Source organism: Amblyomma maculatum, chromosome 11 (genome assembly GCF_055883805.1).
Source record: "Amblyomma maculatum isolate TAMU_Amacu chromosome 11, ASM5588380v1, whole genome shotgun sequence".
Taxonomy (NCBI): domain Eukaryota; kingdom Metazoa; phylum Arthropoda; class Arachnida; order Ixodida; family Ixodidae; genus Amblyomma; species Amblyomma maculatum.
In genome coordinates this window covers 100,806,491-100,833,963 of record NC_139354.1, presented here as the reverse complement: position 1 = coordinate 100,833,963, position 27,473 = coordinate 100,806,491, and the positions used below count along the sequence as shown (strand labels likewise).

General features: G+C 45.6%; 1 long non-coding RNA gene across 2 annotated transcripts; it reads left to right on the top strand.

Moving 5' to 3' along the window:
• Nucleotides 1–22,285, top strand: LOC146174505 (uncharacterized). 2 transcript variants are annotated; one of them, XR_014702257.1, is made up of 4 exons: nucleotides 1–81; nucleotides 1,877–1,972; nucleotides 21,237–21,333; nucleotides 22,095–22,285. It is a non-coding gene; the product is annotated as an uncharacterized LOC146174505 (long non-coding RNA). The 2 variants fall into 2 exon arrangements; XR_014702259.1 differs by lacking the exons at nucleotides 21,237–21,333; nucleotides 22,095–22,285 and adding an exon at nucleotides 2,057–2,117.
• Nucleotides 22,286–27,473: the final 5,188 nt, after the last annotated feature.

The window sequence follows — 27,473 nt, the reverse complement described above, 5'->3', positions numbered from 1 at the left end:
CGAACAGTGCCGCCAGTGCGGAGCGTGCCGTATGCCGCGACCCAGTGCACCCAGTTTCCAGCGTCATGAGACCATAATCAGGTATGGCGCTGGGGCGCTGGAAACTAGTGGCACTGGGTTTTGCAATAGGGTAGAGGCAGTCATCTTAATCGTAGCTTACATTTTCAATGCTGCCTACGAACTCAGGGAAGAGTTCAGTTCAGAGTGATGATGGAACAATGCAGAAATGTGAAGTAATTTTTTTGCCAAATAAAGCACAAGGATCACACGAGTAACTTGTTTATTGCATATTCAGGCACAACACATGGGTTCAGCCACTTACTCAATTGGAATGTAAGCCGATAGACTTCGGTCTTTGTTCCACTCACGTCTTCTTTTAGAATTCTGACATCTATCAGATGCAAAAATGCATAACCTTAAGCCCCTCTCGCGTTGGTAACACCGTAATCTATTCTCGACTACCGATCATGACTACGAAAAAGTAACATGAGGTAGCTCTGGTAGATAGATTTCACATCAGAGCGTACACCGAAGATTTCACAGAATATTTAGAAGCCTTTTTTTTTGCAACGACATATTTATTTGTGGCATTTAACTTTCAAAAGCAACTTAGGCTATGTGAGACGCCATAGTGTTAGGCCCCGGAAATTTGGACGACCAGCAGTTTCTCACGGCAGCTGATACTGTCCAGTACATGATCGCCTTGCTTTTCACCTCCATCGAAAATCGCCTGCCGTGGCCGAGATTCTACGCCGCATTCTTAGGCACAGTAGTACAGCGCCCTAACTACTGCAATATTGAAGCGAAGAGATATCTATTCATCTTTTTACCTGAATAAATCGATTGCAATCAATAATGTATTCTTTTCTCGAAACCGCAGGAAAGCAATCAGAAGGAAAATTCAGGCGCGACAAGTGACACATGTATATAAAGCTTTTTAATGAAAGGAGTCAAGATTAAGCTGGTTATTTAACCATAGCATAATCGTCTGCGTTTTGCGTTCTAAGACATGCTGCTAGAAACAAAACTTGACCAATATTTTCATTCCGAACGCTCACGTCAGAATCATGTTGAAGCAATCATTCCTTAATCATCATTTCAGAGTCTTAAGCCCCTTTGCAAAGTGCTTCAATGAACGAATACAATTATTTTTAAACTTGTCATCTTCAATTTTTGTATATCGCCTCAGACATCATCTCTTCTCACTTTCCTATGCCACGACAGTCAGTGTTTGAGAGTAGGCGGAACATCGTTTCTAGTCTCTGCATGAAGTTATAACAGTGAACCTTTACTGGCGCCGCCGGTAACGAGCGTTGTATTGCGAATTCGAAATGGGTAAACTGGTAGTATAATCGTTGAAAATGGTTTAATTGGGTTGTCTGAGGGACGATACGCGACCAGTGACGCAGAGCGATTGTGTTGCAAAGAACGATATCTGGTCCGATCAAGGGAGCCAGAGGTCCAAGTGCGTGCCCCATCAGATGGCGAACTAAGAAGCCTTCGTCATTTTTTTCTGTGCAGCGACGTCATTTTCTTCACATCTTGGCTTTCAGCGAGCGATTAGGCCACTCGTTTTGAATTACATAGAAGGAACACAATGAAGCCTTTTGCGCGAAGTATTTATATCATAATTATCTCCCTTTTCATAGATACGTAATCTTAAGTTGTTTTTTTTTTTTGCTCTCGAACTTGATGTAGCGTGCCTTACATGTGTGTTGATGTGTGTATCGCCATAGCCAACGCTGTTGTGATGCTTTGTGCACAAGGAGCTCATGTTCCGCCGTGCTGTTTAAAGCCCTAAGAGCAGCGTTATGTTGAAGAATAAATTTCATTTCGAATGAGAGCGTTGCCGTACGGTTGTTTGCTGTCATTTCAGCACGAATACTACAGTGGCTACAGCAAAGTTAACAATGAAGAATAACCTGTTGTACGCTCTTGGATTGCTGCTCTGTTTCCAAAGCCTAATCCTAAGGTATGTACGTATTTTTGAGACTCCGAAAAAGAATAACTATTCGTGAATTTAGACACAACCGGACGCTTTTGTAATTTACTTCAGGTCTGCTACCATGGGGTATAACTTCCTGAACAGCTCTCTGCACTGAGAACCCACCACGTAGTCGTAAGGGTGATTGTTCAGTCGATCCTATCTGAGTGCCTGTGAAGGTTGTATTATATTGAGGCAGAGTTGACTTCAAGAACGGTATCATGTATGTAATAGCTCTTGTGAAAAATCCCAGTATGGCATCAAAACGGTTTTTACCGGTGCTTTATTATCCGGTATAAACATCGTACTTGTGTGATCAGTCCTGTATGCAGCATAAACAGGTTTATCATCATCATCATCATCAGCCTGACTATACCCACTGCAGGGCGAAGGCCTCTTCCATATTTCTCCAATTTACCCGGTTTTGTGCTAGTTGCATCCGCTTGATCCTTGCGAGCTTCCTAACCTCATCCGCCCACCTAACTTTCTGCCGTCCCATGCTACGCTTTCCTTCCCTTGGAATCCAGTTTTTTACACTACGCGACCATCGGTTATCCTCTCTTCGCACTACATGTTCTGCCCATGCCCATTTCTTCTTTTTGATTTCCACAAGAATGTCAGTACCTTGAGTTATTTTTTTTACCCCCAATCTGCACGCTTCCTATCTCTTAATGCTACCCCTACCATTTTTCGTTCCATAGCTCGCTGCGTTGTCCAGTTACTGGTTGAGTTTGCAGAGCGTAATAAGTTAAGAGTCATGAATACTTTCTTCAGCAAACGGAAGAACCGGGAATGGACATGAAAAAGTCTAAACGGGGAGAATAAAATGAAATTTACTTCATACTGTGTTCAACCCCCGCCATTATGCAAGATGTAGAGGTAATCGGGAAAGTGCGATGCAGTGACCACAGGATGATGAGGTACCAAATTCCCCTAAATCTGAAGAAAGAATGCAACGGATTAGTAAGAAAGAAACCCATCAACGATTTAGAGGGGAGGGGGGGGGGGCAGAAGAGTTCAGAATCTCGCAGGAGAATAGATATTCAGCTCTAACCGAGGTTGGCGACATTACCCTAGAAGCAATGAACAGTAATTTCAGAGATATCATTGCTGAGTGCGCTGTAGAAGCAGGCGGTAGAATAGTTAGAGAGGATACCGGTAAGCTGTATGACAAGAAGAAAGATTTGGTTAAGAAACGCCAGAGTATGAAAACTTCCAATCCGACAGACCAGATAGAATTGCCCAGATATCAAAGCTAGTCAATAAGCGCAAGGCGGCCGATATAAGGAAGTATAACATGGAGAAAATTAAGCATGCTGTAAAGAACGGGAGGAGCCTTAAAGCGGTAAAGAAGAAATTGGGCATAGACATAAACCAGATGTATGCGCTAAGGGACAAGGTGGGCCACGTCATCGCGAATATGGACAAGAGAGTCAAAGTAGCCGAGGAGTTGTATGCAGATCTCTACAGTGACCAAAGTAGTCAGAACCGTAATGAGATTGGCGTAGGGAATAACAGTCAGACATTCCACCAGTGAGGAAGGACAAGGACAAGAAAGCATTAGGAACAATGAAAAGGGAGGAAATCAGCTGGAGAGGATCAGATAACTACAGATTTGTTGAAGGACGGGGGGGATATCGTGCTTGAAAAACTGGCCACCATGTATACGTAGTGCCTGGTTTCATCGACGGTACCGGAACCATGGAAGAATGCTACCATTATCCTAAATCAAAAGAAAAGAGACGCTAAGGATCTTAAGAACTACAGACCAATCAGCTTACGGTCTGTTACGTATAAGGTATTTACTAAGATAGAGAGATATGTATTTTAATGGCAACAGGAGATGTCTGCCTGGTGGTAAGCCTAGCATGCTACTCCTGATGAGGATTGAGGGATGAGGGTGACAGAGTGTGGGAGGGGGAGGGGAAATAAATGAGAAAAAAGAGAATCGGTGTCGCACACTTTCACACGCACATAATCACACACAGATGAGTTTTAAAGGGTATTGATCAACGTTGTGTCCTTAAGAAAAGTTAAATTTCACACGCACATAATCACACACAGATGAGTTTTAAAGGGTATTGATCAACCCTGTGTCCTTCAGAAAAGTTAGTAAGGCCTTGGTAGCTCGCGCAGCAGACGATCCGTCGCACGAAGGACCCAGGACATGTTCAAGGCGCAAGGTTGTGTCTTTAGGTAAGCTTAAATTATTGCGCAGAATCCTGCGATGTGCTGTAAACCGTTGACAGGAGGTTACCAAATGTTCAAAATTTTCACACACATCACATGTAGAGCACAGAGGACCGCTCGCTATGCCTATTTTATCTAGGAAGTAGTTTGTGTATGACACATTCAAGCGGATTCGGTGTAGACAGTTTCGACGCCACCTGTTCAAATTGTGAGGAATTCGAAAGACGCAAGTGGGATCTATTCGGTGTAGAGGTAGATATTGATGGTTAGGATCACACCACAGAGAGCGTTGCAATCGCCATGATTCAGTTGCTGCAAGTCTTGCTGCATCTCTTCGTGAGAATGGTACTGAAATTGTCCTTGTGGAATCTTTTAGTTCTTTTGCAGCGGCGTCGGCGAAGTCGTTGCCCGCGATGCCGCAGTGAGCCGGTAACCACTGTAGCACAATGCTGTGACTCAAGTCATAGGCCTCTGTGTGTAGCTTATTTATGTCAATGATGAGCTCTTCCTGAATTCTTGATGATTTAAGCAATTGTAGTGCAGCGCGACAATCGCTGAAGATAACCCATGCTGCAGGGTGTTGTTGTAGAATATATATAATTGCTTCTCTCAGAGCTGTTAACTCAGTAGCCACAACTGAAGTGCGATGACTGAGTGTTGCCGAGATTGTGGTGTGCAGTGATGGTATCCACACGTCGATGGATGAAGAAATAGCTGTGACAGAGCCATCAGTATAGATGTGCCAATGATGAGTGTAGCGTGCACAGATGTGCTCAAGGGCGAAGTATTTAAGTGCGGGTCCTGGGGTGTGGGCTTTTCTTTTGATGTCAGGTATAGTTGTCCAAATTTGCCATGAAGCAAACCTCCATGGTGGGAAAGATGACGGTACTGCGCTTTGATATTGCGCAGGCAGTAGATGGGAGAGTGATGTCATACTTTCCTCTGAAAACGGGTGGGTAGGTTCACGTGCAAAGCGCAGCTGGGCGCGAAGCAGCTCCTGCGGTATCAGCACGGTTACAGATAGGCGTCTGCTCTCCGCCAGAGTGCCCACTGTGGAAGTGTTCTTTGGAAGACCTAGGCACACTCTCAAAGCTTTGGCCTGCATGGCTTCAAGTAGTTTAATGCTTGACTGCGAGAGGCCTTGAAGAACAGGGAGGCTATAACGAAGGAGACCTTCACAAAGTGCTCCATAAAGCCGTAATAAGGAATCGGTAGAGCAGCCTGTTCTGGTCGTTGAGAGCATACGGAATATAGATACGTATGAGGAGAGTTTGGTCTTAAGTTGTTGAACGTGTCGTGACTATGAAAGAGACCTATCAAAGGTCACACCTAGAAATTTTTGATGGTTGACATACGGTTAAGGAGTGGCAGCAACTTTCAGTACATAACGGGAGAGATCACGTCGTGAAAATGAAATTGCTGCGCACTTTTCTGGAGATATAACAAGACCTCGCTTGTTTAAAAATAATGCAATGCCAACTATTACTTTTTGTAGCCGAGCATGCACAATGCGCCTGTTTCTTCCGGAGCACCATATGCAGATGTCATCTGTGTAGAGGGAGATTTCAACAGTAGGTGGCAAGGACTTGTCCAAACCAAGAAGAGATATATTGAAGAGGGTTGGACTTAAAATCCCTCCCTGAGGAACGCCACGAGACACATGATGTAAGGACGCGTCACCTTGATCCGTTGACATGTAAATGATCCTATCACATAGATAATCAGAAAGCCAGTTATACATTCGTCCAGCAATGGCAACTGAACGCAAGGCTGAATGAATCGCCTCGTGCGTGACATTATCAAATGCTCCTTTAACGTCAAGGAAAACGGCAATAATTAAAGACCGCTCAGCTTTGCTGCGCCTGACACAGTTGGCAAGAGCAATAACATTATCAATACTGCTTCGGCCTTTTCGAAAGCCAGACATTGATGGAGGGTAAATTCCCCTATTCGTCAAGTCCCAGGTAAGGCGTGAATGAACGATTTTTTCCATCAATTTCCCAACACAGCTTAGCAGTGCAATAGGACGATAAGCGTTTATATCAATTGATGGCTTACCAGGTTTAAGGACGTGTGTATTACGCGCGCAGTCTTCCATCTCTCTACAAGGCTGCCAGCTATCCAAGAGTTGTCATAGATGGTAAGCAGCTGAGTTTTGGCTTTTCTTCCAAGACGCGACAGCGAAATGTAGCTAACACGGTCAGGCCCTGGGCAAGATCTTTTGTTGGTAACTGCTAGCGCAGCTTGAAGTTCTTCCATAGTGAACAATTCGTCTAGGAAAGAAGTGTTGGGCGCCGGGACAAAGGTGGGGAGCACATTTTGCAGTGAAGGAGCTGCTAATGGAGCAATCATCTTTGAACAGAACATTTCTGCTACATGAAGACAAGTAGTATTGGCATTTAGAGCCACGCACTCGAAAGGATGAAGTTGTGAAGGCTGACTTCTTAAGCTTCGTACAATACTCCATACTTTAGATAGTGGCTTTCTAGGATCTAATTTTGCACAAAAAGATGTCCTTTTCCTTCTTTCTAGCTTGTCCAAATGGCGTTGAACGTGTTTTGTGCTCGCCTAGAAGTCCGGATAACGTCTCTAGAAAGTGTCTTGCGCGCTCGTCTTTCTGCTCTGCGACGTATTGCTCGAAGGTTTTCATATTCGGCGTCAACAGCTGAGTACACCTTTGGCAGGTGGAGGACTCTCGTGTGCAATGTTTGAGCATGTGCTACTGCAGCAATGAAGGAGTCATAATTTAAATTTGACGGATCCTGCTTTTCTACGGCATCAGCGAAAGCTTCCCAGTTCGTGTAGCGAACTTTATTCCGCTGAGAGGCGAGAGAAAAGCCACAAACCTCAATATATGTAGGTAAGTGATCGCTGCCATGAGTTTCGATGTCCACAGACCAGGTTGTTGAAGCTGACAGATCAGCACAGATCATGGAGATATCAAGAGCACTGGACCGTGCTCCTTGATAGTAAGTTGCTTGGCCGTCGTTGAGAAATAATAAATTGTTGGAAAGTGCGAAGTCGAATAGCTGCCGGCTTCTGGCTGTAGATCTGACGCCTCCCCAAGCAGGATGATGTGCGTTGAAATCTCCCGTTATATTGTGTGGCACAGGGGTACTTCGCATGATATCTTGTAGGCCAGTGCCCCGCAGTGTTTCGGAGAGGTAAGTTAGATCACTGTCATTTTTAAACGTCGCCAGCAGTGTCTCTTTCACCTAACTGAAATCACTTTAGTGCTGCTAGGATTTCATCTGCTTATAAAATTGCTAGACATTTTTGAAGGGTCATAGTAACAATTACCAAAGTACCATCTGTGAAGTTACACGAAATAAACTTATTCATAAAAATAACAGCCTACACACGCTCACACATCCATACATATAGCACCATAGTGGTGCATGGATTACGCCGAGTAGTGGAGCTGGGGCTAGCTCGAATCGGCCTTCACTTTGGTACAGTGCCGAGTCTTGGGGTTCAGTAGAAATTGAGGCTGCGATGTTGGTGAAACAACCACAAGCTGGCTGAATGCGCTATTAGAAAACTTATTCATGTGAAAATCGACACAGCAGTAATATGGAAAAGATTTAACACTCTATCGAAAAAAGCAAATGGATGCGCTATTTATTGAGTGCACAGGGCAATATTTCTCGCTCCGTAGCGTCCTTAAATCGATTTGCTTTCTTTCCCTCTCCGATGACGCCAAACAATCAAATCTCAAGGCATATAGCTCAGAGATCGGCGACCAGGTTACACACATCAATACTTAGTTGGAACGATGCAAGGGCTTGTTATCTATTGTTCTACTAGGCGGGATCACTTAGTGTCTGGGAGATCTGGAAAGGCGAAGAGGTAGCAAGCACCGTTTTCTCAGTAAAGAGCTGTCTCAATGGTGCAGGTGAGTTCGCTTCTCAGAAGCTTCCTAAGGGTCAAAAGAAGGAGCGGCACCAACTCCCAATAACCGCCTACTTCTTTGCATACTACACCTAATGGATGACTGCTTTCTTCCTCATCCACCCTTCACAAACTTGGCTACGATCGGCTCACATCGCCATTCTGTTTCTCTCAGTAGGCGCTGCTTCGTCGGGAGGGTCAAACTCCACTTAAAGTGTGGAGACTCCTCGGACTGTTTCTTCGAAAGAAGTAGCGTTTCCTTCTTTCTCTTTACTTCAGTTAGTCATACGATCCGCTACCGGCTCGCCGGCTGTACGCTCGTGACAGCCTCCTCCCCCGCCAAAACTATTCACGGTGGGTAGCAGTCGCAGCTGCTGCGCGGACAGGCAACTTAATCGCCTGCTAATGGAGGCTCAAAGCTCTCTGTCGCTCGACGTGACAGCTTCATTGCTGTGTTCATTGTCACAGCTCATATTCTTAGAGTCAAAAACTCAACTATATATGGAAGTAAGCTCTCCGCTCCCCTCCGAAAAGGTCAGAATAAAAAGAGGAACGCCATCAAATTTTTACTTTTCTGAGAAAAGATTTCACTCAAGGCTTATGACCCACGTATGCCCTGAAAACTGAACGTGCCAACTTACTGTCACAGACTGGCGCACTAAACAAAAAATCATTTAGCAATTTAGGGGAATGGTGAAAATAACCTTCGACCGCTAAGAAAAAAATGACAAAGTTCGTCTGCATTCCCAAATAACTTGCCCTTCTTGTTCTTCATTTCAAAATTATACTACTGTAGAACCAAGCTCGATCTTAGAAGTTAACTGTTTCTTGATATTGCACTTTGCAGCCAGGCCAAGGGACAATGGTCCGTCTCTGCAGTGAATTTGCAAACCAGAAGAGAGCAATGCACTTTTTGGATGGCCCATATAATGCAAGCGCACTCTTTGACTTTCGAGCTGCGTATCTGATGGCACGTTCAGCGAGCGGTATTTGCCAGTAGCCAGCGTAGTTGATAGGCCGCTCGACTGACCTGTTCTCCCTCTTTAATATTGGGAATATGATTTACTAGAGGAGCGGGATCTTTATCTCTAGCTTCTACCAAGACCATTGGCGAAGCGATACCGATTTTCGCTGGTTTTATTACAGCAACTTTGAGCATTCGCTTAACTTGTCTATCCAATATTTTTTCTACCTTGCATAAAATTGGTAGCACTTTGACCGCACTGAGTCACTAGAAGTCAGCTCATTATTGTGCTCAAGTCAAATTAGGTCTTCCTTGTCTGTCCACAAAACACTTCTGAAACTCAGCTATGAGCTCGCTAAAAGCAGATAACTGAGCTTTTTCAGTTCACCCTCCGCTCCATCTCTTTGATGAGGCCTCTGAGTATTGCGTATCTTTCCGCTAAGACAAAGCACACTGTCATCCATCTCCTGAAAAATGTTTAATGTTGGATTTACCAAGGCATCTCCCTGCACGTAAGGCTTCATGAGGTTTCAATGATGCATGCGGAAGCTTTAATGCCTGCGAGAGATTTTCACCGCGGAGTTAGTGTCAGGCAGCTTAGCAACCTCTTCAGCAGGTCCTTCCCACTGCACTTCGAGCCTATTCTGCCGTAAAGGTCTCAGCAACATCATTTGTTCCGTGATGTGATTGCTCTTCTGACGGAGTATTATCATAGTACACTTTGGAACGAGGTTGCAATGACTTCATGCTGACCTCTATAAGTTCTTTAATGTTACGTAAGCAATTGCAGAGTTTCAAAACGAATTCTACCTTTGTTGGATTTTCACCTTGCCCCTCCCAGACTTCGCTATAACAGCCAGGATCAATTCAGCGGATTCATGTGGCGCCGATTAAAAGGCGAAACCTGTTGCAGGTACGCAGCCATCCCAGTCGCGCTAGTTTTCCTAACATTGTGTCTTGCAAGAATGTGCTTGAGAACAGAATTCACCTGCCTACGCTGTTGTCCTGCTGACGGTGGATTGAGCTGTACACAGTCTTAATGACACATGGCTTGATAAATTATGTAGTGAGGACAGTTGTGATATGCGCTGCCCTGGTTGCTTTTGATCTCGGAAGGGAATCTAACTCGTACAAAAACTGACAGCAGCGAATGCACACCTCTCTCAGAGATCATCACACGCCACGTTAAGCCCCGGGAAACTTTGTGGCTCGGCATAAGATAGTATGTAACGGTATCCTTTCTCTGTCATAGGGATTGCAAAAATTACGTCTATCACTAACCGGGGAAGTGGGTTGCTAATGAGGATATTAAGACTATCGGTTCTTTTCACATATCTTACGCCTTCCTGATCTGTTGGCATGTGTCTAATGCGCTGTAAAAAGCTCTATAGATCTCGTTAAGGCATTTGGGCCAATAGTATACCTGCAGTAGCCTTTGTTTTGCTTTCCAAACACCAAGGTGACACGACTCTACGCATCCATGGGAATGTCGCAGTAAGTCTTCGCAATGATTTTCAAGAATGACCAATCTGTGTTTCTCCATTACGGGCTAATCGTAGAATAAGCGATACAGCACAGAGGTTCACATTTAGAAAAAAAGTATGCTTTGCTGCCGTATTCGGTCTGCGGCGGAGCTCTCTGATCTCTTGTGCCGTGGGATAATTGACCGGTTCCATCTCAAATGTCATCTCGTTTGCCACTTAAATATCGTGTGACATTAGGAGGCACTGGTGGCAAGAGGTTACCGTCAAGTGCGTCCTGTACCGCAGTTCGTCAATCTCACTTTCATGCTTACTTGTGGCGGAGGTTTCGATCTCAACATTTTTTGATCCGCTATCCTTCACATCGGTCACAGTTTCAACTCCTGTTTTAGCCGTTGAAGAAGTTTCTGAAATAAGCTGCGTCGCCATTAGTCGCGCTATTGAACGTGCTAAGGGCAGCACAACTCTCCCTGAAACGGGTGGCCCTAACGCCTACGAGCATATCAGATTTGGTGAATGCCAAATACGAATAGCATTTAGGGAGGTTGTCGGACACGGCAGTTCGGTCCTTATCTGACGAAAAGGACCGTCGAGTACTATCTTCACGATGTGCAAGCACACGCTCTGCTCTTTCACAAACTGTCGTATATACGCACACTGGCCTGCATAATGGAAGGCGACACAATTTTGAGATGAGAAACAGTTATTTTTGCGGCAAACTCACCTAGTACCATGCCAGGCTTCTCTTTGACCACTAGATCTTGCATACACTGATGTCTTCCTCGTAGTCATTGAGATACAAGAAGCAATCTTTTCATTGTGGAGGTTGACGCCAATGTATCCTGGATTTTTACACCTGTAGCAAGTGAAGGGCTTTGCACACTCTAATTCTTTCTTTGCATTTTGCGCTTCGGCCGCTCCCGAATCGCTATCACTGCCACCATTTAGCGGGAGTTTGCCTGAAGAAACCTTCCTTTCTTCTTTGTTTAGGTATGGCTTCCAATGGCCCAATTGTGACGGTTACTGGCACTGGCACTCCTCAACGAGTTAAGTTCATTCCGTGGCAGACCCAATATTACTCCGGTTCAATAAACAATCCATTTTCCTTTCCAGTCTATAGTTATAAACTGGTCCAAAAGGACTCGTTCAACTGCGGACCGGATTGTAGGACTAGGTGCTTTTTAACCCCTCGAACATATTGTTACGAGGCACGTCGAGATGTTAGGAGGTGATGGTACGCCGTAGCCGCAACAGTTCACCGTCAGGGACACACTCACAGGAGAGCCAGATGTAGCTGCAGCGTCGTCTTTCTCCACTAGCCCAGCACTTCGTCATCGTCTCTTTCACTGCGTACCGTAACAATACCCCCCACCCCCGCGGAGGAAGCACAGTCCCGGTGCGTAGACTACACAGGTGAGCGCGAGATATAAGGTTTCAGACGGGCGACTTGCACGACTTCTGGATGATGGTTTGCAGGAGAGTGGCGGTTCACAGGGATAATCTCGTACGTCACGTTGGTAAGTTGCCGCAAGACCTGGTAAGGGCCCACGTAGCGGGGCAGAAGTTTCTCGCACATGCCTACACATCGAGCAGAGAGCCAGAGGAGTACGATGGAGCCAGGTGGGTAGTAGGCGTCACGGTGCTGGAGATTGTAACGGTGCTTTAGAGAACGCTGGGACGCACGAAGCCGGTCTCGAGCAATATGACGGGCGGCATCAGCGCGGGCGATGGCACCAGAAGCGTAACTGCAGGAGGAATCGTCAAGAGGCAGTAAGGTGTCGAAGGGAAGTAGAAGGTCGCGGCCGAAGAGTAGATAAAAGGGAGAGTATCCGGCGTTATCGTGCCGTGAGGAGTTATAAGCGAATGTTATGAAAGGTAAAGAGATGTCCCAGTCACGGTGATGGTCAGACACATACATTGACATCATATCGGTCAGTGTACGATTAAGGCGCTCAGTAAGACCGTTCGTTTGTGGATGGTAGGCCGTTGTGAAGTTGTGGCGCGTAGCGCATGAGCGCAGAAGGTCATTAACAACTTTAGAAAGGAAGCAGCGATCGGTGGGCAGTTGACGAGGGGCACCATGGAGCAAGATGACGTCATGCAGAAGAAAGTCTGCAACGTCGGAGGCACAGCTGGTGGGGATAGCTCTGGCTATGGCCTACCGGGTGGCGTAATTGGTCGCTACAACAATCCATTTGTTCCCTGAAGAGGATGTGGGAAATGGCCCAAGGAGGTCGAGACGAACTCGAGAAAAGGGCTCAGTTGGAACTGCCAGTGGTTGCAGGGGCCCACTAGGCTGAAGAGACGGGGTCTTCCTGCGCTGGCACAGCTCACAGGTGGCGACGTAGCGACGAACAGAGCTGTAGAGGTCAGGCCAGAAGAATCGCCGTCGAACATCGTCGTACGTGCGGGACACGTTCGAAATGGATAAAACGCAGTCCTCAGCAGTATTGTCAGGAAGTTCAGGAGGGTCAACGGGGTGGCGGGACAGACAGTCGGCGTCTTGATGTAGGCGGCCTGACTTGTACAGAACAGTAAACGTGTATTCTTGTAATCGCAAGGCCCAGCGACCTAAGCGGCCAGTAGCGTCCTTAAGTGATGACAACCAACACAAGGCATGATGGTCCGTCACTACGCTGAAGGGCCGCCAAAACAAATAAGGGCGGAATTTGGTCAACGCCCAAACAAGTGCAAGGCATTCGCGCTCTGTAATGGAATAATTGCGCTCGGACTGAGATAGAAGGTGGCTGGCATAGGCAATCACACGAGAGTGGGCGTGCTGGTACTGGGCAAGGATGGCGCCAATACCATGTCCGCTAGCGTCGGTGCGCAGTTCTGTAAGCGCAGACGGGTCGAAGTTCGCCAGTACAGGGAGAGTGGTGAGCGCGGAAATGAGCGTTGTGAAGGCCTGAGCTTGTTCACGGCTCCACGAGAAATTCACTTTTTTCTGCAAAAGGGAGGTATGGGGATGTGCTAGGTCAGCGAAGCTCCGAATGAAGCGACGGAAGTAGGAGCAGAGCTCGAGAAAACTTCGCACATCACTTGTATTACGTGGTGTAGGGAACTCGCGGAGTGCACGAACTTTATCAGGGTCGGACTGCACACCATTTTCGTCAACCAAATGTCCCAGGATTTTGATCTGGCGGCGGCCGAAGCTGCATTTTTTTGCGTTGAGTTGAAGACCGGCGCGGCGAAAGACTGCCAGTATCGTAGAAAGCCGTTCAAGGTGACTTGTGAACGTGCGAGAGAAAACGACAACGTCATCTAAGTAGCATAAGCACGTTGTCCACTTGAAGCCACGGAGAAGCGAGTCCAGCATGCGCTCGAAGGTCGCAGGAGCGTTACAGAGGCCAAATGGCATGACCTTTAATTCGTATAGTCTGTCAGGGGTGACAAATGCGGTTTTCTCTCGATCCCGTTCGTCGACAGCTATTGCTGTCGACGAACGCTGGCACCATGCAATAGCTGGTAAATAGCTAGGAAATTGCTGGCACCATGCAAACAGTCGAGGGCGTCGTCAATTCTCGGGAGCGGATAAACCTCTTTTTTAGTGATCTGATTGAGGTGGCGGTAATCTACACAGAATCTCCAAGTTTGATCTTTCGTTGTGACTAAAACGACAGGAGACGCCCAAGGACTGCAGGAAGGCTCAATAATATTATTTGTCAACATCTTGTCGACCTCCTTCTGTATCACGTGGCGCTCAGCAAGAGAGACTCGATAAGGCCTTTTGTGAATAGGGCTGGCATCACCAGTATTGATGCGATGGGTAACGACAGGTGTCTGGGCCAAAGGTCGGTCGCCAAAAGAAAAAAAATGTTGCTGTACGAAAACAAAAGGTCGGAGAGAGCACTGGCTTGCTGAGGTGTCAAATCGGGTGCTATCATGGGATTTGAAAGGGTCGTACGAGTAGCTGATACGCGGGGTTCAGACATAGGCACAGGCTTGAGGGCAGAAACTTCGCAGTCAGCCAACGGAAGCAAATCAGCGCGTGCAATGCCATTGGGCAAAACTTGGACAGAGCGGCTAAAGTTAAGGACGGCAAGATAGGTTCTGTTATCCGTGACGGTCAGGACAGTGTGAGGGAGTATGATGTTACGGTGGAGATCGGTGATTGGACAAGTGACGTATGTACCATCAGGAATAGCAGGAAACGGGGCCAAAGGAACATACATGGCAGCTTCGGGCGGTAGGCGAACAAACTAGACGGAGCAGAGGCGTGGCTTGATATCTGTGCGGTCGGAGCAGAAAGGCAGGTCTAAGCGAAGGAGCCCACTTGAATCAGGGCAGAGTGCGCCGTTAAAAAGTCGATGCCGAGGATCACATCGTGAGGGCAGCGGTCGATTACAGTGAAGAGCACAGGGGTAGTTCGACCACAAATGCTCACGTGCGCAGTCCAAAGTGCCACGACGGCAGCGACGCCTCCATCGGCGACACGAACGGCTGATGAAGAGGCGGGTGCGACAACTTTTTTGAGTCGGCAGCGAAACGAAGAGCTGAGGACGGAAATTTGGGCACCAGTGTAAATTAGGGTGGAGTGATGTTTCTCTCGTTCGTTGCCATTCTTCGGAGGGGCTAAAGCCTCTCCAAACGTGGTCATTCGGCAGTGAAGAAGCAGAAGACGATGATCTGATGATGGTCAGGAGGCGATATATATTTACAGAAGCAAAACAGTATACATAGGCAAAGTTACAGCAACAAGTCACACAGACAACTGTAACTTAAAAGAAAATCAAGACTCTCACACAGAGAAGTCACTTTACAGGCCCTTAATTTCCTACCGAGCGTTTCGGTTAACGCCTAGGGGGTGTAAATACGTGCTAAGCACAGAGCCTCAATCTTGACTGTCGAACATGGTCCAAGGACCGCTTTTTGATACCAGACATCAACAGACCCAAGGGCGGTCACCTTAGGTGATCCGCCCCGAAAATGAAGCAGCCAATCAAATTATTTAAAAACATGCCACAACCCCCGTGGGTTGGGAATAATCTTGGACCCAGGTCCTTAATTACGCCAAATAAAAATACAACATTCAAAACACACACTCTCTCCACTCGCTGGTCCCCAAACCCTCTCACACGGCTCCTCTCTTTGCCTCCCCTGCTCAGCGTGTTTGCGATGCGACCTTGCAGCTGGCGCCTTTGTCAAAGAAACGCCGCGGGGGATCTGGAGACTAGGCCACCCAGCCATCCCGTTCGAGGTAAAGGGGGGGGGGGGGGGCGTCACTGTCACAGAGCAGTGTACAGTCGCCGTTGCTCGGACCCAATGTCTCGCGACACAGCGGGAGGCCGCTGGGCTGATTGCCTACTTGGGAGGGCGCCAAGGGTCGCGCCTATTGTCGCCTTCTGCAGGACATTTAGTGAGCGCTTGTGGCAGTGCAAAAAGCTTCATTACCGGCGTCTCCCTGCATCCATGCTTGGCGCCAAGGGCGGGACATCGCTGGACGAGCTGGCCGTAAAGTGGTTCGCAGAAGCGTGCTGCTGTTGTTTCCGGCTGATAAGGATGCGTCTGCCGTTCGCTTCTTGGCGACGCCTCGGGGCGAAGGGGCGAAACAAACCAAGCCTCCCGCGCGCTCGAGTGCCCGCGCCCAAGAAAAGAGGAGAAAAGCAGAAAAAAAAACTACAGCGCTCGCTCCTTGGCCTCGGTGCGTGGGGGGTTTGACCGCCAGCTCGACTGCACGCCGGAGTCGCTTTTCACTGCGGCCTTACAGGCGGTAACAGGCACAGCATCTACACAGATATGTGGAAGATAGCGGTGATGAGCGAGGGTCAGCAGAGGATTTTCGGGCCGGGTCGTCAATGCAGCTTCACCTGCCGGAGCTGCATTGATCAGTTTTCCTGGAGCGGGCCAGAGAAGTGAGGGGACGAGGAACGGTGAGGTAGAGTCGAGCGGGAACTGCGGGTCTGGGGAGACGGCGATCGGCTGGACATGCGCGGGGATGGCGGGTTAAAGTCACGAGAGGGCGTATCACGGAGAGAGGTTGGGTGTAGTCCGTAGGCGGTGCTGCCATCATGATAGTAGCGAGGTCGAGGTGGCGGAACCCAACGGCTGCGGCAATGGCGAGAAATGTGGCCGGCACGTGAGCAGTTGAAGCAGATGGGTTGGTTGTCCAAGGTCCGCCATTCTTCTGGGTTGCGGTAGCGTCGGGTAGATTCGGGGTATCGCGTCGGGAAGGCCGCAGTCGGAGCCGCAGCAGCTACCCTCGAAATGGTGGGCTGGACAGATGGCTGTGCGGACGGCTGACCAGAGCTGAGGCTTACGCTCGCATTAAGGCCCATGTTCGCAATTTCTTGGCGAACGAGAGCTTGGATCAGTGCTATAGTAGCATCCGCTGGCTGAGGTGTGAATGCGACGGGGGCCATTGCCTCCAGCACTCTGTGAACGATCCTGGTCAAGTTTGGCTCATGGTACGGCTACTGCAGTGTTGGCAGATCTTCGCACGAAGACGTAGAAACTGTGCTTGGCAAGCGGTCGAAGCGGGGAGCAATACGACGATGTTTAGTTTGCTCAAACCGCCGGCATACCTCGAGGACGGAGTCGAACGTCGTACAATCTTTGCAAAATAGAGGGTTAAAAGCGTCGTCAGCAATGCCCTTTGAGATGTGGCCCTCCTTGTCACACTCGGGCATGGCGCTGTTCGCTTTGCAGCATAGAGCTAGTACGTCTTTCATGTACGACAGATATGATTCGGTCGACGACTGTGCTCGCGATGCCAGGTCCTTTTTAGCGCCGAGCTTGCGTCCGATCGGCTTGCCAAAGAGATTCCGAAGCTTCTCTTTGCACTGTCCCAGGATGTTAGATCTTCTTCGTGCGTCTCGAACCAGACGCACGCCGTACCAACCAGATAGAAAATGACATTTGCAAGCATCAACGTTGTGTCCCATCGGCGGTGCTTACTGACTCGCTCGTACATAGCGAGCCAGTCTTCGACGTCGATGTCATCGGTGCCGCAAAAGGTTCCCGGATCACAAGGCTGCGCAACGACGACAGTGGGCGCTGGTTGTGCCACTGTAGAGGTAGCTGCGTCGGACGCATTCTGCGGCAAACTGATGACGCCTTGTGTAAAACTAGCACACATTCTCGCGCTGTGCAGTGAACATCTACGTTTTCAAATTCCAATCGCAACACCTTCTAGCACTGTGCTGTGTGCTTCTTCGTCTTCATGACGTTTTATTAGCTCTGCTTCCATTAACCCAGCCAGCTGTGAGAGTGCGGTCGCGATCCGTGAGCGTAGCCGTGATAAATACACGTTGCCTGGAGTAGACGAATCCCCTCACAATAAAGACAGGGACCGCTGCATAGCAAGAAAGCTGCCGTGACCGCCGCACAACGACATTGCTTTCGGTTAACTTCAATCCAGTTTATTTGCAAGAAGGTTCTGGTCCCTTCCCTGAGCTAAAACTGTGAAAATAGTTTCAGGCAGTTACAAGGCATCAAACAGCAGACACAATTCAAATATTCACACGAGCAAAAGGCAAGTTTGTGACTTTACACCTGCAACAAAAACAGGATCACCATGGCAAATCAGTCCAAAAAATGTTCGCAGCTTTTAACATAGCGACATATCGGATTACATGACTCTGAATGTCCATTTACTGTGCAGAGCCCTCACGAGAATATACAGATCGGGGGAAAGAAGCCGCCTCTGAATCTGGGCAGGCAGGCAGTGGCTCTCATGGCCTTGTCGGGAACTCTCGGCCAAAGAAGCAGTAGACTATATGTGTTACCGAAGCTTTGCGTGAAAGCCTACCAAGTCGTCAATTTGTAAGCTACATATGCAATACATTTCCAAGATACACGCGGTGTGAAATACAGCTGTAATTGTATAGAAAGCTACACTATAATGAAGGCGCTTGCGCGCTTTTGTAGCCCTTAGGGCTGCCTGTCTAATATTGTACAGAATTTTCAATTGCCTTTCCACCTTATCTTTCCCCTACTTGCCATCTCAGGTAGCAACCAATCTCTCTTTGAAAGAGCAACACTGAGAAGCAAAGCGTGTCAGGGCCATGCTCCCGAATTTTGCTCACAATGGCCACTACCTTCATAGACTCCTTCCTCTCTGATCCCCACACTTTCACCTGCTCTCAAGTCCCGCTCTCTTGAATATTCTCCAAGACCGTTGAGTCCATACCCATTGATGATCGTAATGTTGTGCGATGTATTAGCGCAGTCGCTCCAGTATTCCTCTTCTGCCGTAGTCATCGTCAGTATTCATCCTATAGCACCTCAATATGTTCTCTACCTTTCAGGAATCATAAAACGCCCTCCCTCAACAGTATCCGTCGTCATCGTTTTTGCCACACAGCCGCAATCCGGTTACATATCGCTTTATTTTGAGAACGCAGCCAAAGCCTCCCTCATATCCGGTTTTGTTTCGCATAAAGCACAGAATGGGATACCACTTAATCCTCCACCTGCTAGCCATTATAGTTTGAAAATCGCTCTCATTCAACAAACCACGTCGGACAGGCTGGATGATAGGAGAAGGCTATCACAGCACCGGTTTTGAAGCATAGTCTAAAAACTGGCACCTAAACGATGCTCGCTAAATGGGGCCATTTGCCACAGATTTTAACTGGAGTTAAGCCATGTAACCTTGTTAGGTCAGAGAATTCGCTAACGATCAGTACGAGGAAAACATTTGACGGTCACAAACATGTGTGACCCCGCCGGGGTGGAGCAGTGGTTACGGCGCTCGACTACTGTTCCCAAGGACGCGGGATCGAATCCCGGCCTCGGCGGCAGCTTTTCGATGGAGGCGAAAAGCAAGGCGGCCGTGTGCTGTGCGATGTCAGTGCACGTTAAAGAACCCCAGGTGGTCGAAATTTCCGGAGTCCTCCACTACGGCGTCTCTCATAGCCTGAGTCGCTTTGGGACGTTAAACCCCACAAACCAACCAACCAACCAAACATGTGTGGCTCGACGACAAGGCGTCGTCATCAACCTGCTGATATTTGAGGCACTGGGTGGAAGTTTGCTGCTGATTATTCAGTGGGGTTTATGATGTCACGAGATGGCAAGAGAAAGCAGAGCTGGTAGGCACCTTTGTTGTGGCTGTTGCTAGCCAACATTAATGAGGTTTCATATCAGCAGCAGAAATAGTGACATTGAAGTTGTGATAGCACCTCGCACAATGAGTTTTGAGACATACATATTTCAAGAATTTATAGCTCAATAGACATAACACTTTTGTAGACAGACATGACCTTAACTGACATAGAAAATTCAATTTTTGTATTTCTCTCCAGCTTTGATAGGCTGTTCGGGTTCCATATATTTATCTCCAATTTGAGGCCAAAATTCTTTGACCGACTTAAGTCTACCTCTGACTCTCTGTAGTCCTCTTTGAATAAAACACCGCTTTAAGGTGACGTCAATCTTCAGGATCACATTTTACCACAATGGAAAGACATCCAACACATCGCTATTTAAAATAAATACGATCACTGACATTGGACACATCGAAAGCAACCTACAAGCGCAATAATGTTTCTCTTATAAGGAAAGCACTGCGGATTAATCTGCCATCCGGAATCTGAAAAATATGTTATTTCAATCACTTCTCATCCTGAAAGATTCTAGCGAATTTTGGAGCTACTCGTCTTCTCAGTTTAAGAATTCTCCGTATAAATGGCCTAAATTCAGACGCCTTCTGTGGAAAGATGTGTGCTTGCAACGACAAAGTTTATACCTCTTTAATGATTGCATCAAGCGCGAGGAGCAGGTTTTTAGGAATGTATCAGGCATTTAAGGTATCTATGAGCGCTTTCGTGATTTCCAGCATCTGGTTTTGCCATTGATACTGTGTGAGAAAGATTTTCAAGCACCCTATATGACATAACGGGTTGATCATCGGGAGCTTCCTTTCTGGGCAAGAAATCAGTTTCAGTTTCAATTTGCTGCTTTCCCTCTATTGAAACGGTGCCGATATAGAATTATCTAAAACAGTTTGCCTTGATAGATACCGTGGCCCAGATGAAGAGAAGTCAATCAATACGGCCAGACTGAGGAAAGTCATTCACTAGAACTTGTTTAAAGATCAAGAAGCGTCCCTCATTGCTGTTGTTAATTTGCGCTTTATATATAAAACACAACATTGGCAGCCTCAATCTGAACTCTATTTCTCTACAGAATACAGGTTTCTATTTTAGTTTTATTTAAAATTGTTTGAATTAGTAATAGCGAAAAAAAAATTAACACATTGGTTCTCTTGAACTCGACACATACTTTCTACAATCTAGGCTTTCGGTGATCATTCATACTAAATTAGGCATTCAGCTATACGTGCACTAAATAATGATGCTGCTGCTGATTTGGAAATCATTGCAACCGTCCTGAAACATGATTCTTAGCCTATAATAAATTGCCGCTGCGGCAGTGAATCTCTTCTTTGTGACAGTAACCCCAGATTTTTACACTTTGTGAATGTGCTTGGAGGAGAGACCAGTGGTGGGAATCTGACATCCATGTTATTACGACTTACAGTCTGTAAGCCAGAATCCGGTCTAAGTTTAGCCATGTTCGAACACATCTTGTGGGTTTTATGCGATGTCGGGGTGAGATTCGCAGCTGGTTGCCTTTGCTTCAGCTCAAAGTGTCAAACGAAAACATATTATCCGTGGCTAGGAATAAAAAACTGTCTGGCATGCGGCGTGGAATATATGGTACCGGGAAAAGTCTGGAGCAAAATCTAGGTGATATATTGTGTTATTGTTTTTTTTTTCAGTTCTGTGGCTTCTTGGGATCCTGCTGGGGAAGCTGTTCCTGCACTGGTCAGAATCCATGGTGTAGTGGGTACTGCATTGGCTGAAGCATAAACCTAAGTGAGAAATCTTCGCTCTTTGTGCTGAATTCCATGGCTTTCTCGTTTGTCCTTTATTTTCTTCTGAAGCCTTGAAACGTGCGCTGGGTAATTTATGGAGCCCACTACCTTAGACGAAGCATTTATCGGAAGTCATTTAGGCTGCGCGGTGTGAATCTGAAAGCATTATTATCTAATTTAGTTTTGATGTTTACAGTAAAAAAGACGTATTAAAACAACCTTGTTGAAGAGGGTTACAAGTATGTGTTGCATGCTATAGTCAGAAGTATGTTTCTAAGTCAAGAGTCGTGGGTATGAATTTCGCATATATATCACAATTCTCCACTCAAAGATCAAACACTCTTCAATAAAGAATCAGTTTCCACCTGTGGAGGCCGATAAATGAAACAGCTTGTTACATCTCATTAACATTAATTCCCCGTTTAGTGGAAACTTAGGATATCTCCCGTGGGGTTTTTACAGTTTTGGTCGAGGTCGTGTGGATGCGGCACTAATTGTTTTACTGGCCAATTATCACGATACTGACATATGTTGTCATATACAATGTGATAACTCCGCATTGAAACGTCCATCTGGCGCTATCTAATTAGTGAGTGGCAAGTTGTACTACAAACTTTGCTTAGAAATCATTCGAGCCGAGAGTTTTTGAGTTAGATGCTTAGAAGAGATGAAACAACGACGTGATCATCTAATGACTACATTGTCGTAGAAACGCTGCAGTGTGGCGTGATACTTATGCAGCTTCTCGCTTATCACCTGCAGGTATGCTGAAGCATTATGGTTGGCTAGTTGCTTGAGCACCGTGCACCGAAGAGATAGAACATCACGCACAAAAGATACATCAACATCTTTGGTGGCGTTTTCCTATGGGTTTACGTTTGTATGTTTCTAGACTGGAGTCATCTATGTATTCCTCTTTAACGCACAGAAATAAAATGTTCAGTTCATGGTCATCCCTGTGTTGGTTAGTCTCTCCGTTTCTTGTTCTTGCCTGTGCACGCCCCTACACGCCCCCTTCGATATATGATGCATGTAGCCGCGCCCTTCGATATATGATGCATGTAGCTAAGTACAAGTTGCCAGCAACGTCGAACATAACGATCCACCCTTCGTGAAAGCTATTGAGGAACTTCACGCAAGGTTGACTACTTATGTGAGCAAAGAAAACACAGAAGTTGTAATTTCGGCAGCCAGCCAAGGAAGTGGAGGACGTGAAAAAAAAATGAAAAGGAGCAGGTGGTTACCTCCTGGCCCAATGAACCAGGTAAAAGGACTGCGTCTTGAAGAGTACGCCATGCGCTCCTAGAACAGTGCTTTCTTTGCGGGAAAAAAGCATCGACGCCACTTCATAACTGCTGAACCCTGCACGAAGTTTCTTTTGGCGGACCGTTGCAGTTATTTGACCCAGTACAGAGCATTCTATTGCTGCTTCGCTCTAGAGCTTTTGTCTGCTGCCGCAATACAGAACGTTTGATGTCAGCCGATGGCTAGCCACGCTGGGCGTATTCGCTCGTGCACATTTTCTGGTCTTCGCAGAGATGACAAGTCCACTTGTCAGAACGTTGCGTCGACTTGCGAACTGAGGCTTCCCCTCAACTCGTGCTCTGTGCTCTTGCATACCGTGTAGCATCTTTTTCTTATTCTACACTCAATACTGTGTGTTTTAGCCATTTTCTAATATTTTGTAATAAAATGCTTAGGTTTTATATGATTATGATTGCTCTCAGAACAAATTGCTGGGTGGGGGGCAAAAAGCATTTTTTTATTCTTTTATCAAAATAATAAGGGAACAGTGGCTGAGAGCCACCGCTTCAATCAACCAAAAGCTTTATTTATTCATTCATTGATTCTTTTTAAATTAGCAGTGAGTATTTACGAATCTCTCGTTATCATTATCAACTTGAATATTCTCGCTACACTGTAAAAACAAAAACACCTTATTAGGTGTTTTCGCATGTCTATAACTAACACCCATGCACACTTAAAAAAAAGTGGCTTCAGAGTGCCAGTACACCCTCAAAGATGGTGATTCGGTTGGTCAAAACACCCTTCTATGGGACCAATGCACTGGGGTGTTTTCATCACCGTTACAACCTATTGCAGGGTGAGAGCAGTGGCATTGCACCCTTACACCCCTTCAAAAAAATCAGTGCGCGTAACCTGCATATATTGCGTTCCCTAATTGGGAATTACTTTTGCCACTACACGTTCTTTAATGTTTTTCCTATGTGCACCGTTGCAGTCAAGCTTAATCGTATACCTAGTAACCACCTGCAATGCCAAATGAGCATGTAAAAAGATGCTGCATGCCATTATTTTGACATCCCGAATGACCCATACCAGTATGATTGTTTTCTCAAATTCACAAAGCATGTTACGAAAAAATGTCACAGCTTCACACGCAGGAGGAAACTGGAAGTCTTTTATTTGGCATAGAAGGGTCAGGGTTCGGGCTAGTGGGTGCTCGGATGCTTGGGGGGGGAGGTCAGGGGGCACTTCTGTTCTGTTCCTTCATTGATGCGCGCTATGGAACCTCATTTATTTAACAATACTGCCGCTCTCAACCAAGACCCTAGCAGACAGCTAAAACACACATGTTACGTACGTAAATACCCCCAAAAAATGAAAGAACCAAACAGTTCCAACAAATGCAGACAACAAAGTATACAATTTTCGTGAAGAACAGAACCAAACAATGCACACAACAGCATGGTGACATTTCTTGAAAAACAAAAACAAAACTATTAGTCGTATGCAACAATAATCACAGTACACAATATTAATCCTATGCTTTGCCAGCGTCAACGCATGAACTTGCATAAAATTCGGCCTTGTGCGGTGAAATAAAGCGTCGTGCAGTGCATCTTGGCTTCGACACGCAGACGCCCAAATAGAGGGGCTCTATAAAGCAGTACAAATTATTGGAACTCTTGCCATATGCCAGATTGAACAGCCAAAATCCACCCGTTATTGGAACAATACTCTAAGTAGAGTCGATGACTCGAAGAAGCTTCCGTTGCTCAATGAAGGGGAAATGCTCTTCAGTGTCTTTGATGCTGCTCCCAGTATATCCTACGCACGGCGTGGCAGGCTTTTCTTCCGGTTCCATGATAAAATTGTGAAAGAAGTGCATAAGAGAGCAGCTGTATAAATGTGCACTGCGCATGGCAAAAAGCAAGTTCAACATGTTTTCTACTCTATATTTAGAATACACCAATGCCCCTTTAGTCGAGTGTACGGAGTGTACAGTTTAGTGTACAGCAGTGTGCTGGAAAAGGGCCCCATCAGAAACCACTGGTGATTATCTCACAATTAAGAATGCAGAGTGAACTGTTATGGTTGGTTCAGGAGGCACAAAGCTGCCAGTCCTTGAACAAGTCATAAATGAGAGCACGTAAGGTCAACCCATTTTTATTCATGCAGCATGCTGTTGCATGATATTTTTAGATTATGAAAGCTATTTTGTCAAATAAAAATGGCTTCACTCATCAAAAGCGCCTGGGTTAGAGAACTTCCATGCTGCCCCATGAACTTTTCGTTTCACATGCACTGGAATGTTTAATATGATAGTTAAAAATGTAAATAACCAATAGCTTGCTAAAGTATGCAGAAGGAAAAAGTAATAGCTGGATGTCTATCACACCTAACAGCATTCACATGATCTTAATCGGAAAAAGTTGTTTCAAAAATGGTAATAAATTAAATTATTCTAAACTGGCAATGCAGGCCAAAAGGCAAAAATACTGCCTTGTATTTTACATGCTGGTTTAACAGCATTTGTAAACTGAACTACCTTATTACAAAAACCAGCACCTTCCAGTGCAAAACCAATTCTTTTTCAGACATTTCTGTTGGGTACGCTGGTGGTCTGCGAGATTCAGCGAAGTTGTGACGCGAAGACACTAGTTGCGTTTGTATGATGGGAAAAAATACTGACATTTACAACGATGCAAGTGCATTTCTGGTATCCCACAAAGCACAAACAAGTGCTGAATGGATGCTGGGGCTGCACTGCTCCCAGTATCATTTTAGAAATAGGCAAATAAATGGGGAAATGAATAACAGTGCCCGAGTAAGCACTGTTTCCTTTGAATACAATGTGCACTTGAATATAAAATCAAGGCAGTTTTTTTTTCCAGCATTAGTGGGAGAGCATCTCTTTTAAGCAACCACGATCAGCATAGTTCTGACCCTCACATTACCCACTTCTGAATATCTTGCAACTGAAAATGAAATTAGTTATAGGCTACCTTCAAAAAATGTAATTATTTGCTGACAGCACTGAAACATGGTGCGTACTACTAAAATAATAACAGCTGGCTCAATTGAAGGCTTCACACAAGACCTACAGCATACTCTGTACTGGCCAAGTAGATACTGCAGAACCAAACAAAAAATGTGGAAATAGTACTTAGCGATGGGACACTACAAAAAAAAAACAAAGTGCATGTAATATGTAGCACATAATGCGTTTCTGAACTTTTTCACTCCTTGCGCTAAGTATGAACCAGCCGAGCACTAGGTCATCGCAATGTTTCCTGAAGTGTTTACATTTAAGTTCTAGTTACAAGGAGAAAGTTTTATCGCTGCCCTATGTAGCAGTTCTGAAACTTCATCGCACATTATTCATTGAAAGTGTACACTGGAGCTTTGAGTTGAGTGACAATTATGTGTGCAACAGCAGAGCATTACCAAACAACCAAACAGCAGAAGCTCCAAAAAATGTGAACACTGAAGCATGGCATGTTAAAACATTTTCCACAAATAGCACAGTGTATGCGTAGACATCCAGAACATCAGTGGTGAGGCTCAAGAGGCAGCAGAAAGCTCGTGTTCAAGAAGTTGTAATCGGCATAGCGGCAGACAGTCTAAGCACTTTGAAATGCTAAAGGTCCGAATACTAAAAATTTGTTGACTAACTTGAAATGCAAAAATAACAATTTGGATTTATTGAGAATGTCTGCTATAAATAAAAATGTCTATTGACAGTGCCACATGGTATGCATGAAATGTTAGCATCTGTAGTTGAAGGCATTACATTTATACAACATGAACATTAAAACACAGCAGTATTTTCTCCCAACCAACGTGGTAAACCTAATCTCAGAAGCATTAAAATTATTACATCATTTCATACTTGGCTAGCAAATTACAGCATTTTTTTTAAGCACTGTAAAACTGCATTACCCACCTTCAGAAGCCTGTTGGATAAGACAATACAACAAATTTTTCTGTTGAAGCAGTCTCAGATTTATATATTCTAGATAATAAGAACATGTTAGGTACTAGCATGCATGAGCAGGTTGAGAGACCCCTTTCCAGCACATGCTGAACCCCACTAAGCTGCCTGCAAGAGCCCTCTAATAAAGCACTGCTGGTACACTGCAGCAGAGTGCTTAGTCAAATGGCACACTGCACCAATCTTAACATTACCAGTGCTTTATCAGGTGACTCTTGTATGCAATACGACGTGGTAAGCATGTGATGGCAGGGGTCTCTTACAAGTGCTTTTGATGGTACTTACAGTGCAAATAATCTTTTCACAGGAAAGAATTCACAGTTGTGATGAAAACCTGTGTATTATTTCTATTTGAATTATGAATCACTAATACATATTACAAGTTAGACTATAAGCCATTTTAGAAACAAAGAAAATTCGCTAATAATATGGGTTTCAAGTAGGCTTCCTGAATATTCAAATAACAAAGAGAAAACTTACAAATGGTACAAACATAACATCCAGAGCTCTCGGCTGGTTCCCAATGTTTGGCAAGGGTTGCAGAATGCATACTGCCTGTACATCTACAATAGAAATAAGCAACAACACAATGGTGTACCTCCTTGTAGAAAGAAGGAGACAGCTGAGTTTCGAGGCGATAATTTAATTTCTAGTTTAGGAATGCAAATAAACAAAATTGAAAACATGTAGAGGCATACAAACTGAAAGCCAAACATCTTACAGCAGAAAATAGCAAAGCTTGTGAAGATTTGAATTAGGTATCCCCTAATTCTCTACTAGTAGTTGAACAGATTCGAAAAAGCTGCACCATTACAATAGAGAAGAATAACAGGTAATTGAAATTTAGCTAATGCAAAAACTGTTACATATGAATAAATGCACAGGCTAGTTATGGTTTTATT